The 12,150-nt window shown below is 38.0% G+C and overlaps 1 protein-coding gene and 1 long non-coding RNA gene across 4 annotated transcripts in view; both read right to left on the reverse strand.

The window, feature by feature from the left end:
* LOC105390716 (dual specificity protein phosphatase 22) overlaps nt 1–12,150 on the reverse strand; it is a 70,452-nt gene that overhangs the window by 5,666 nt on the left and 52,636 nt on the right. The window lies entirely within an intron of this gene.
* LOC125490960 lies at nt 4,229–5,734 on the reverse strand. The gene is made up of 2 exons (XR_007268006.1): nt 5,103–5,734; nt 4,229–4,826 (listed from the first exon to the last, which is right to left on the reverse strand). It is a non-coding gene; the product is annotated as an uncharacterized LOC125490960 (long non-coding RNA).

A 12,150-nucleotide genomic window follows, 5' to 3' on the forward strand; every position in this document is an offset into this window, starting at 1 on the left:
TATAACGATATTTGTTTGGAGTTTAGGCCCTCGGCTGTTACTCGAATATCGACCGTATATCGTTGTGATAAGGACTATTGACTATTTGTGTTTCGTGGAACTTATCAAAAAAAATGTTCGTGTACTTTCTTCTTTCACTCCTTCTAATCCTTCTATCTTTGTATCTTTCCTGTGTGTGTTACTTTGACGATACTAAACTGTTAATACTATTTTGGAGTTCGGACTTAATTTCATTCGTGGCACCCAACATACCTAAAAATCAGAACAAATATATATCCGAGTCTACCCGAGTGTCACGCGAAGTACCTAGTTAGAGCTAGTGGCGCTCACTATTGCCACCTAGTGATCATTACGTAGTACTACTACGTTAGCAAGTAAACTCGCAACGTCTTCTTTCAAAATGGATTATGCAATAATTTAAGATTTCGACAAAATTATACCACTAACGACATCTTACGGATGATTCAAAACTAAACTATCTGGTTACAATTCTTCTAAGGAGATTGTCATTCTGTGCTAGTCTCGTTATTCTATGCTCCAACTAATACATATAAGAATTTATTAGCATTTCATATACTTTTGCACAACTCACTCGTACAATGTTTGGCTTGCTTTTTATTTGTCTAGCTAGATTGTAGAATGAGTACGTATCAATTCAATTCGATTAGTCTTTTCCCCTAAGAGAAACTTTCAGTCTAGATATAGAGTGTTAAGTTTATCTCAACTATATTGTATATTACGGCTTCAGTGAAGCGACACAAGAGCGAGTTTCAGAACAAAGAAACCGTCGTAAATCAAATGAGATTCTGTTTTGTTCACAGAACAGTGGGTCAGAATGTTATCTACATAGCTAACAAAGCGTTACTAGTAAGTTAAGTAAAAAATCTAGATTCTTGCTGTGCTACCACAAAAAACTGTAAACACTGTTTAACAAGTGTTTAAAATGAAATTTGACTGATTTTGTAGGCGTTTGACAGCGCTAAACACCTGTTAAATACTATCTAAGTTTTTGGTTTATAGAAAACGAGGTTAACTTTCCAACACCGATGTCATTAAAATACATCATAGTGTTCAATGTTCACGTGCATTTTAAAATAGTATACCATAAAAATGATATAGTATAAATACGTGCAAAAGTCTATAAAGTAATTACGAGTTACGACCAAATTCAGATATCTATATGTATCCGTAAAACGTATAACACCCCTGAGACATATTATACAAACACATACAATAATGCTGACTAGGGTAAGTAGTAAGTACATACGGGGTTTACGATAAAGCACAGACTTTTTCATATTCATAGCACACTCGTAGCGTGCTACGCGTTGGCGTAGCCGCGTAGGCGTGCTACGTTTCTCGTAGCAAATTCAGTTTTTTCTTTTATACATGAAATCTTCTCAAGGCATTTCTAACTGATGGGTTATTTTCAAATTTGTAACATAGGTTAATATAGGTAAGTACATACCTACCTATCTTGCAAAAAATTCAATGTAATACTTACTTACCATAAAAAACGATGGCACATACATTCTAATGTAGCGATACCGTTAAACAATTTTCACATTGCATAATAGGATACCTATAGGCTATTGTTAACTATTGTTAATCTAAAACGCGAGATGGATTGATTTGCTGAAGAAGGTCAATTAAAACTTTATTGATTGAAGTATAAAAAACAAAATACTCGTGTAAGTTTTGCAGACGTAGGTATCTAACTCTTACTAATACATATAAGAATTTATTAGTATTTCATATACTTTTGCACAACTCACTCGGACAATGTTTGGCTTGCTTTTTATTTGTCTAGCTAGATTGTAGAATGAGTACGTATCAATTCAATTCGATTAGTCTTTTCCGCTAAGAGAAACCTTCGGTCTAGATATAGAAGTGTTAAGTTTATCTCAGCTGTATGAGGCGTTTGTTAAAAAAAAAAAGTTGCTTTTTGGAGAAATAGATGGCGTTGTCTGGGGTTGTACCAACTTTCAAACCCTCAGAACACACTCAGATCACAATATGTTATTCTGTGAGGCTAACGAAATGTGAAAGTGACGTAGGTAGGTAGAATTGTAGTATTATTTTCTCTATGATGTCGATGTCACTGTTGCTTCAGCGTTCAGTGCGATTGTGCGTACAGCCGTTCTTTTCAAGTTTTCTCAGTTTCCTTGTGTTTCTCCTGTATTAATTGAGTTGTAGTTGAGCTCTTTGGGATCTTATTTAGGATCATACAATAAATAAAAATAGAAAATCAGTTCTCACACGCAGCACCCGTTCAAACGGCGCGCATAGAGAAAAGAACACTACGTGACGGCGCGGGTAGAACTATTCACAGAATACTTAGCACTATCCCAAGCCACATGCAGTCTGAGCCTCGGAAGGATGGCTCGCGTTACCACCCGACATTTAATCACAACTAGTGAGTTCTTATTCTGAGTTTAGTACTCTTTGTTCTCTATGTAATTTTTGACAGTTGGTACACTGCGTTTTCACGCCATCTATCGGCTTACCCAAAAGCTCAACTGACAGCTGTCAAGGAAAACGGCTCAAATGAGAGCCAAGTTCAATATTATTATAAATGCCTTGGTTGTTGACTACAACGACAAAAGAAGTGAGATCTAAATGGGTGCCAAGTTCAATGGTCAGTCCTGAAATTTATTTATAAGTAACAGTATAACATATCATATCTTCTTATAACATAAAATAATGTATTGTAGCCCAAGGTCTGATTTGGCTAGTTTTTATACACCTACCAACGAATTATTATGTTCGAATTAATAAGAACCGACAAATTCTTGTTGGTTTAACTTGTGAAGGCTATAAGTAATTAATATATTTTGAAAACTAGCCAAGACAGACCTTAGGCTACAATACGAGTACATTATTTTATGTTATAAGAAGATACGATATGTTATACTGTTACTTATAAATAAATTTCAGGACTGACCATTGAACTTGGCACCCATTTATTACGTTACGAGGCTCGTAACGCCGTAGGTCCATTTATAAAGACAAATAAAAAAAAAATCAAAAGTTTGACTAGACTTTATAAAGTGTAGGTACAATATTCACTCAATTGTTTAACCGATCCGATCTGTTCCGATCGATCCGATTTGATCCGATTTGATCCGATTTGATCCGATTTGATCCGATTTGATCCGATTTGATCCGATTTGATCCGATTTGATCCGATTTGATCCGATTTGATCCGATTTGATCCGTTTTGATCCGTTTTAATCCGTTTTGACTCGATTTGATACGATTTGATCCGATTTGATCCGATTTTATCCGATTTAATCCGATTTGATCCGTTTTAATCCGTTTTGATCCGTTTTGATCCGTTATGACTCGATTTGATCCGATTTGATCCGATTTGATCCGATTTGATCCGATTTGATCCGATTTGATCATATTTGATCAGATTTGATCCGATTTGATCCGATTTGATCCGATTTGATCCGATTTGATCCGATTTGATCCGATTTGATCCAATTTGATCCGATTTGATCCGATTTCATCCGATTTGAACCGATTTGATCCGATTCGGTTCGTTTCGATTCCACTCGATTCGATTCAATCTGATCCGATCCGATTTGATCCGATCCCATTCCATTATATTTACAGCTATCTTAGACTAGTAAACATTAATGTTATGCATCTCAAAGCCATTTCATATTTTTCGCATATTATGATAATATGGTAGTACCATAAGGCCAAGATAAATAGACGAAACTAAGACGGAGTCTTAGCTTAAGCACAAGCTAAGAACACGAATTCACTAAAATAGACACTACTTGAGCACAGACTATGCCAGTAAGTTCGCACTCTGACTTAGCCGAGTTCGAGTTCACATTTGTCAAGACTTGGCCCTTGCTTAGCATACATACAATTTTGTCTATTGTCACATCTGCCAAACTCTCAGGAAATTATTATTCTAAGCTCTCAGGCTATCCACAGACCACATTTATACCAAATTTTCTAAAAAACTACGAAATGAAACCATGACCACAGATAAATAAATGGGCCATTATTTTATTTTGGGTACAATTTGACATACTTTTACAGATATTTTTTTCAAAAATAAACTTCTTATTAATTAACCATTCAATATTTATTTATTTTATTTAACATTTATATTATTCATTAAATACATTTGCAGCGATGTTTTCTTGCTATTTCTTAAAGTTATTGACGTTTAATCGAGGAACGATGAGAAAAAAATACTACTGCGTTACTTTCATACAAAATTATGTTTTATTGTTAGGAACATATATTTTGGTTCGTAAACATATACCAGATAAAAAGTAAGAAAAAAAACATTAATCTAACAGTTTAAATTACAAAATATTCTCAGTTTTGTTATTCATTCTATAATAAAGTTTCCCACTGCGTTACCAATCAATAAGTTTTAATGCAATACTTTTCGAAAAAAGGACAAGATAATCATAATTTTTTGCTCAAAGTTTTAGAAATAGCTCTAAATAAGGTGAATTTTTAATTATTATATTTAGTTTAACATTCTTTCTAATATAGAGTAGCTAAAATGTTTGTGAATACTCTCAGGAAACGAGGGACAAATAGATAACGCTGTGGTTAATTGGTAACACAGTGGTATCTCAATCACAATCTTTATACTTTCTTCAATTAAAACTAATCATAATGTGAAAAAAACTATCAAACTAAAATTAACAGAACTCTTTGTTTAATATCAAACATTAAAATCGCTGAAAATATAACAACTTAATACTAAGAAATATTTCTCATTTTTTTTGCCTATAAAGCCGTTGTTTTTCAGCCGCTGTTTACGCCATTGAGTCTGAAATGTTATACTGTAACAATATAATATGCTCAAATGTTATATTTGTACCATAAATTGAGTAACAGATACCTGAAACTATAAGAAAAACCCCTGAGTTACTATAGCTACAACTGCGTTACTGAAAAAGTAACGAAGTGTAGCGGTAACGCAGTTGTAAAACAATAACCTATTTGAAGTTAGTACTTAAATGAATACATATACATGGGATATCAAAATGCCCTAATAATTGTTACTAATCATTACATATATTGCATGAAATAAAATAAAAAATATCTATAAAACTCACCGTATGTCGCCGGTAACTCAGTGGCGTCACAATAAATACACGCGCTTCTCTCCAGGACTCTCATCCGAAAGACTTGGTCATTTTATCCGTCCCGCTCTCCTTCCTGCACTCCGATACAAATACACAGCCATTCAAATGATCTTAGGTGTAAGAAAGTGAAAAAAAGTTTATTTATGATTGAATTTCCTAGGGTAACCTAGTGTAGGTGTATTTTTGCTTAGGTTTGGGGACTCGGCCAGGAATATTAATTGTCCCATAATATGTTCATATAAAATCATGATTATTACCGTGAAGTAAAGTTTAAATAATGACATATTCGTTATAATATTCAAAAAAATTGTTTCCATTATAATTTTTTACACACGTTGTGCTTGTTTCATATGACTCGCTCCGAGGGACAGACAATTTTTGTATGAAAAACAATTGCGTTACCAAAAACAACAACAGAGTTACCGTAATTTGTAAATAAATAAAGTATTTTACATAAATTCATTATATTTTCTGTAACCGGTGTCTTATTTAATTGCTACAGACGGTAGCTATATTCCTGAATTTCATTATTTAATTTTTAAAAAATGTTTCTTTGTAGGGGACCGATAATGGTCCCTAAAATAAAATAATGGCCCAAATATATATTTGACGCAGATTTGACATAACAGGTTCTAAGACAGTGACTTAGCCGAGCAAACGCTAAGTAGTGTCTATTTTAGAGACTCATTGCAACTCGACTTAGTTTAGGTGAAGTCGTACTTGGCTAAGCATTAGTTTGAGCAAGTGCTAAGCAACGACTATTTTTAAATGGGCCTAAGAGTTTTGATCTATAGTATCTATACCTACGTGAGTGATACCCGTTTTCACCAAGACATCCTAAACAGTCATATTACTAAAAGTTTCTTAAGCTAAGAGACTTCTTAAATCCACTCCCTACGTAAATTCATTTTCACCAAGCTAAGAGCTCCCTAGCAATCCGTCATTTAAATACTAGTGATGTTTTTTACCGATTCAATTTCATTCATTCATTTTTCTGTCAACATTGGCTGTTTGTCAATTGTCTATGCTTTTAAAAGTATAATATTTGTTGACATCGCCTTATTTATTACGTTTTGTTTGTAAATAAGAAACCGAAAATTGTATTTTATCCTTCCACAAGAGAAGAAGTATAATTTAATAAAGTGCAGGAAGCAATGGCAGAAAATAGAAAACGCGAACAATTATTTTCTTGAAACTTGACTATTTTGAAGAACCACCATTGCTTTGCTCTGTTCTGCTAGGAGACGGAACTTGAAGAAGTTGCAGAGCGCAATATCATTAGCAACTGATTCATTGGTGGAACAGAGTGTTGATGAGTGTAATAAAATAATATGTTTTAATTTAGATTAAATAAATATTATGTAGTCTGAGCCTATCTGAAACCTAGTTAAACATTGTGAGATATGGCGTTTCGACTTTCTCCGTGTTCGGCATCATAAGGGTCACAGTGACAGTCCATTTTTCTCTCCACCTTTAATTTGCAAGGTGCGGGTGCCTATATAAATAGAGTGAGTCGCCCGCGCGCCTCAGTTGGTTTTTGATTTTTGAAGTGAACACTTCGGCAAAATGGCTCAATGTAGCCACGGTTCTCGTCGGCTTCGCTCCGACGGGGAAAAATATAATATTGAATTTGCGGAGTCCTCGCTGCCGGGAGCTGTAGCGTGATGCGGACCAGGCGGCGCGGGGCCTGCCGACTGCTGCGCACGCAGCCATTGCTGAGGATTTCGCAACGAAGGTTTGAGTTGATAAGCCGTGAGTAAAATGCTATTATTTACTGCTTTTAAAAGCTCAGCCACTGGTCATAATGCTCCGGCGCTTGGGGTTTTTATCCCACGCAGTAGGGTCCGATTCAATAGTCGTGGTGATGATTGATCACATATTCCGGTCCTACTAGTGGCGCTTGAGCTAGATACTTACATTAATGACCGCTTTAAGTAAAGCATATGTTAATTTTATAAAGGAAAAAATAATAAAAATATATTTTTCTACCCTCAATTTCTAATATTTTTAGAAAACAGTTGATAAAAACTTTGCTATTACAATAATGCACTTGATTATAGCTTATGTAAGGCTTTACAAACAGGAGCTTTCCAGGACCGTCATAGGATTTTTTACAGGAAGCACGTGGTTCCGAGTTTCAGTATGTTGGGACATTGTGGCATGTGCGGCGAGTAATGTGATCCGCCGGTACCTACCCGCTGAGGGTAGGCAGGCCGATTCGGTGAAATTGAAGTTTCGTGTAACCTGCACCCGGCCCTGAGCTCCTGCGCTGGCCGCCGTCTTGTGGCACCTGCATCGCAGCGTACACCCGGCCCTGCGCTCCTGCCCTGGCCACCGGTTCGTGCCACCTGCATCGCAGCATACACCCGGCCCTGTGCTCCTGCGCTGGCCGCCGTCTCGTGCCACCTGCATCGCAGCGTACACCCGGTCCTGGCCCTGGCCACCGGTTTGTGGTACCTGCATCGCTGCATAGACCCAGCCATGCACTCCTGCCCTGGCGGCTATACACCCGGTCCTGGCCCTGGCCACCGTTTTGTGCCACCGGCATCGCAGCGTACACCCGATCCTGGCCCTGGCCACCGGTTTGTGCTACCTGCATCGCTGCATAGACCCAGCCATGCACTCCTGCCCTGGCGGCTGTGTTGTCCCACCTGCATCGCTGCGCACACCTGGCACTCCTGTTCTGGTTGCCAGATCCAAACGCCCCCTGTCTGGGAAGAGATTTTATGCTCAGCGGAACCGCCTGCACTATTGCTAGTACGGTCATCATCATCGTCAGCCATCATTATGAGTGACTTATTTAGAAGGTATCGAGTAACGTGCGCTATTCATCAGTGATTTTGGCATATGCAGACGAACGTTTACTGCCAAGGTTGGTCATGTTAGCCATACAAGGGCACACCAAGGAAGCCTGAGTAACCACCTGCAGTCGCCGTAGCCGCATCGGCATGGCTGCCGACAAATCGGGTAACGTGCACCGCTTCTAAAAGTGTTATAGCACTTCAATTTGATGCTTCCGCTGAGGTAGGGTATTCTATTAAAGCAGCTTTCTTCTGAACTGCCCAAAGTGACCTGTAGACTGCTCCTGGGGATAGTTGTGCAATAAATTTTTTATTTCAATGTCTCTGCTGAAGAAACTGTCTAATGCAGCTTTTGTTCTAAACTGCCTTAAGATCATTGGACTGCTCATGGGAATGGTGACGCACGGTAAGTAGGAGCGTTACTCTATACTGATGAGAAACGAACGAACGAGAGCTGTCGTGCAATCGGCACGTTTAATACATACAAACAGATAGAGCGGCTCGCGCCGCAGTGCACTGAAAGTTCGTTTTTCGTCATATAAAGTGACCCCCCAGACACTATCTTAAGTGTCATGACACATCGGCAGATTCCAGCTTTGAGTCTTTTCTTTCCTCGGCTGTGAGCAAAGTGAATCCCACCGGCGAGTGTTCAACCTAAAAGCACTGAGCTAATTCCTGATTTCGTGAAAGTCGCTGTTGCTATACCATACCGCTTCAAAAGTTACCGAATTTATTATGATCCTACTGTCGGGTGATCATGATCGGAGTGTCATCGCGGTTTCTGAGTGGCACCATATTAGCTGTCTTCTTTATGTCCCAGTGGATTGTGAGTGTGTATCCGAGCTCTTTGTTGAAAAATGCGTGAACCTCCTACGCAGCAGCTGTCTACTAGTTGTGTATCTAATAAATCGAGTAACGGTGCTCCTGCACGAGACGACTACCTTTTGGTAAAATTATAACTTCCACTATTCTGGGAACATGCATATACCTACTGTGTACTGTGTATCACATCACGTGTAGCCGCAGCCCTACTCAATGTACGGGGCTAGATAATAAACAATGGCAGTCGTCATTAAATTTCTATGAATTTCGAAGGTCATCATTTGGAGCACAATCCAAAGGGTGAAAGTACCTATTCATGCCTAAACGGCTTCTCTAATGAAAATGTATTTTTAGTTCGATTCTGGCGCAAACGTTTCATAACTATTTTTCAACACTGTATCTGCTGAAACTACTTAGGCTGACTGGTTAAGATGCAGACGTGCCGTTTTCACAATTCCATTTTGAGTAATCCTCAACTGTTTTATGGATCTTTCAGTTAGTTACGTAACTAGTTACCAAGTAAAAAATTACTTGTGTCATGCTCGTACTCGCATCTCATTTAGGAGCTCTCTGGCCTCTAGCTGAAGGCTAAAACTGGTATATATATCTACTAAGCTAGTACAGAGTTATAACCGGGCAGCGGTGACATGGTAGCTGCTTGATTTATTAGTTTGCTGAAAACTTTCTAAATAAGTAATAATTATTAGTCATAATAAACTCTTAATCTTAATACCAGGTCGCTGAAGTAGGTAACCTTCCTTAGCTGGACAACAACAAGCCTTTTTGTTTTAAAGAGTGCCACAGTTATTCGCCGTTCCACTGTCATATCGATGTCCAAGGAATTTTTCTTGGGTATAGCTAACTACCTAAGTTTACCTATAGATAGCCGCAAGCTATCTGCTGTTGGCGAACTGTCAGTTCTGATTGATAAGTCAGGCTCGAGGTGGCTCGTCCAACTGTCCATGTTCCCGCCACCATGATTGTTGCTTCCACAGATTAGAGAGTCTATGTTGGCTGTCGTTGCATCAGGTCTGATCAGGTACAACTAACATCTTTACGTACCATCTTTATTTAATCGAGCTATTTTATTTTGTTTTATCTAGGTTGACTTAATGGTTTCAAAATCGAACCTACAACAATGTAAGTAGGTACCTACCTACGTACCTTTGAAGTTGCAACAAGGCGAAGCCTTAAGGTTTTGGCCGAGACCTGCCCTTAGTGTTGACGAACATACCTAAAGGTGACCTTGTTAATGTTTTTCATATGAAGTACTGAACATTTTACTTATCCTGGTGGCATGACTGATCATTTACTTACCCAGCTAAGACATGTTAGCCGGGTTTCATTTGTCAACTATTACAATTGTTATTGTTGTGTTAATCAATCTTTATTAATTGATGTCATCTACCAAGGAATGCTGCCAGAGCTCATAATATTCACACATGATGATACAGAATGATAGTAGCCCACAAAATCGGTGCAAAGGCTTATTAAATATCTTTCCTTCCTAGTAGGACTGCACAGGAACTCGTTAACCGCCGAGTTAGTTAGAATACAAAGAACTTCGTTGGGTACTCAAAAAAGAAACAGTGTTTACAAATTGCTCCCACATATAAAATATTTTTATGTGTTCAAAGTGCGTGTTTAAGTCTGAAACCGATTTTATTGTGTGCAGATTTCAATGTGACATCTTCGTGTGCATTGGGAAAGCACGTAAGTGCTTAGAATAATCTAAAAATAGAAACTTATTTTTTGCCGAGTCCTACCCCACCACCAGTGCCTGAACTCTTCGCCATAGCAAGTTATACTTTCTACTACATAAAACAGCAGATCCGCCAACAGGGTCACCTATTAGAAATGGCAATGACATGCTATGGATGTTCTATAGAAGTTGCAGAACATAAATATCTGAAGTGTAAAACTTGTAAATTTGCTTTCTGCTTTGCTTGTCTGAAGGTTCCACATAACCAATCATTGGCTAAGGAAGCGATAGAATCATTAAAATGTCCAGCATGTACTAATGTAACCCGCCGCCGTGTGAATGATAATACACCTATCCAACAAAGCTCAGGAAATGACACATCTTCCTTTATGCTCGACGATGACTCGATGAACATGTCCTGTGACAACCCGAAGCAGATATCTTCTCCTGATCCCGCATCTCACCTGAAAAAGTCTGCCAATCTATCTATCGAAACTATAAGTCAACTTTTCGATGCTAAGCTCTCGCCCACATCAAATTTCATGATGAACCTTCGAGCAGCACTAAGAGAGGACGTTAAAACCCTTGTCAATGCCGAAGTGAGTACTGCCATACAATTACTGAAGGATGATTTTACAACTACAACAGATTTTTTGGCAGCTGAACAGTCTGATATCAAATCGGAAATCAAACGTCGAGATGAAACAATAAAGACTCTCGAATCAAGTAACTTAGAGTTGCAAAATCAAATTCGTGAAATCAGTGGTCGTCTGAGTACCATGGAAAAGATTTCGCGCGACTGCAACGTAGAGGTACAGGCTGTCCCGGAGAAGCGAAGTGAAAACGTACTGACTATTTTCAAGAATATTTGCGAAACTTTGAAAGTGCCAATAGTAGAGACGGAGATCCGCGCCTGTCGCCGTGTTTCAAAGGTCAACTCCAACTCAGACAGACCTAGGAATATACTTGTCACCTTATCATCGCCTCGCCAACGCGACCTTGTGATCTCTGCCGCTCTTCGTTATAACAAAGCTCACCCTAATGAGAAACTTAACTCAGTAAATGCTGGGATAATTGGACAAAGCTCTAGGATCTACGTAAATGAACATTTGTCCTCTGATTCTAAAAAATTGCACGCTTCTGCTAGAGCTTTTGCTAAAGAAAAGTCATATAAGTATGTTTGGGTGAGGTTTGGTAGAATATTCGTACGTAAAGCTGATGATTGCGATGCCATTCAGATAAGGAATTTGGAATGTATAAAAAAACTTGAGCAAGTTGAGCTGAACAACCTTTCTAACAAATCCAAGTAGAATTAACTTTATCTTCGTATTAGTAAATTAAAAATAAATTTAAATCATGTAGTTTATTATTTATCTATATAATAATGGTTGTAATTTTTTATCAAAATGTGAACCGCATTAGATCTAAAACGACAGAATTATATCTAAGTACCTTGAATTTTAATTATGATATCATTTGTCTAACTGAAACAAACTTAAATGATGGAATTTTTGATGGCGAGTTACTTGATAAACGATACACTGTGCACCGTAGAGATCGTCAGGACACTATTGTGAGTTCTCATAAAAAGGATGGTGGTGGAGTTCTTCTAGCCACTAAACACAGTTTAAATGTTATTTGTCAGACCAGCTGGAGTAGTAAAGTTGAGGATATTTGGATTAGTATTTTGCCC

The sequence above is a fragment of the Plutella xylostella genome, chromosome 29 (genome assembly GCF_932276165.1).
Source record: "Plutella xylostella chromosome 29, ilPluXylo3.1, whole genome shotgun sequence".
Lineage (NCBI taxonomy): Eukaryota > Metazoa > Arthropoda > Insecta > Lepidoptera > Plutellidae > Plutella > Plutella xylostella.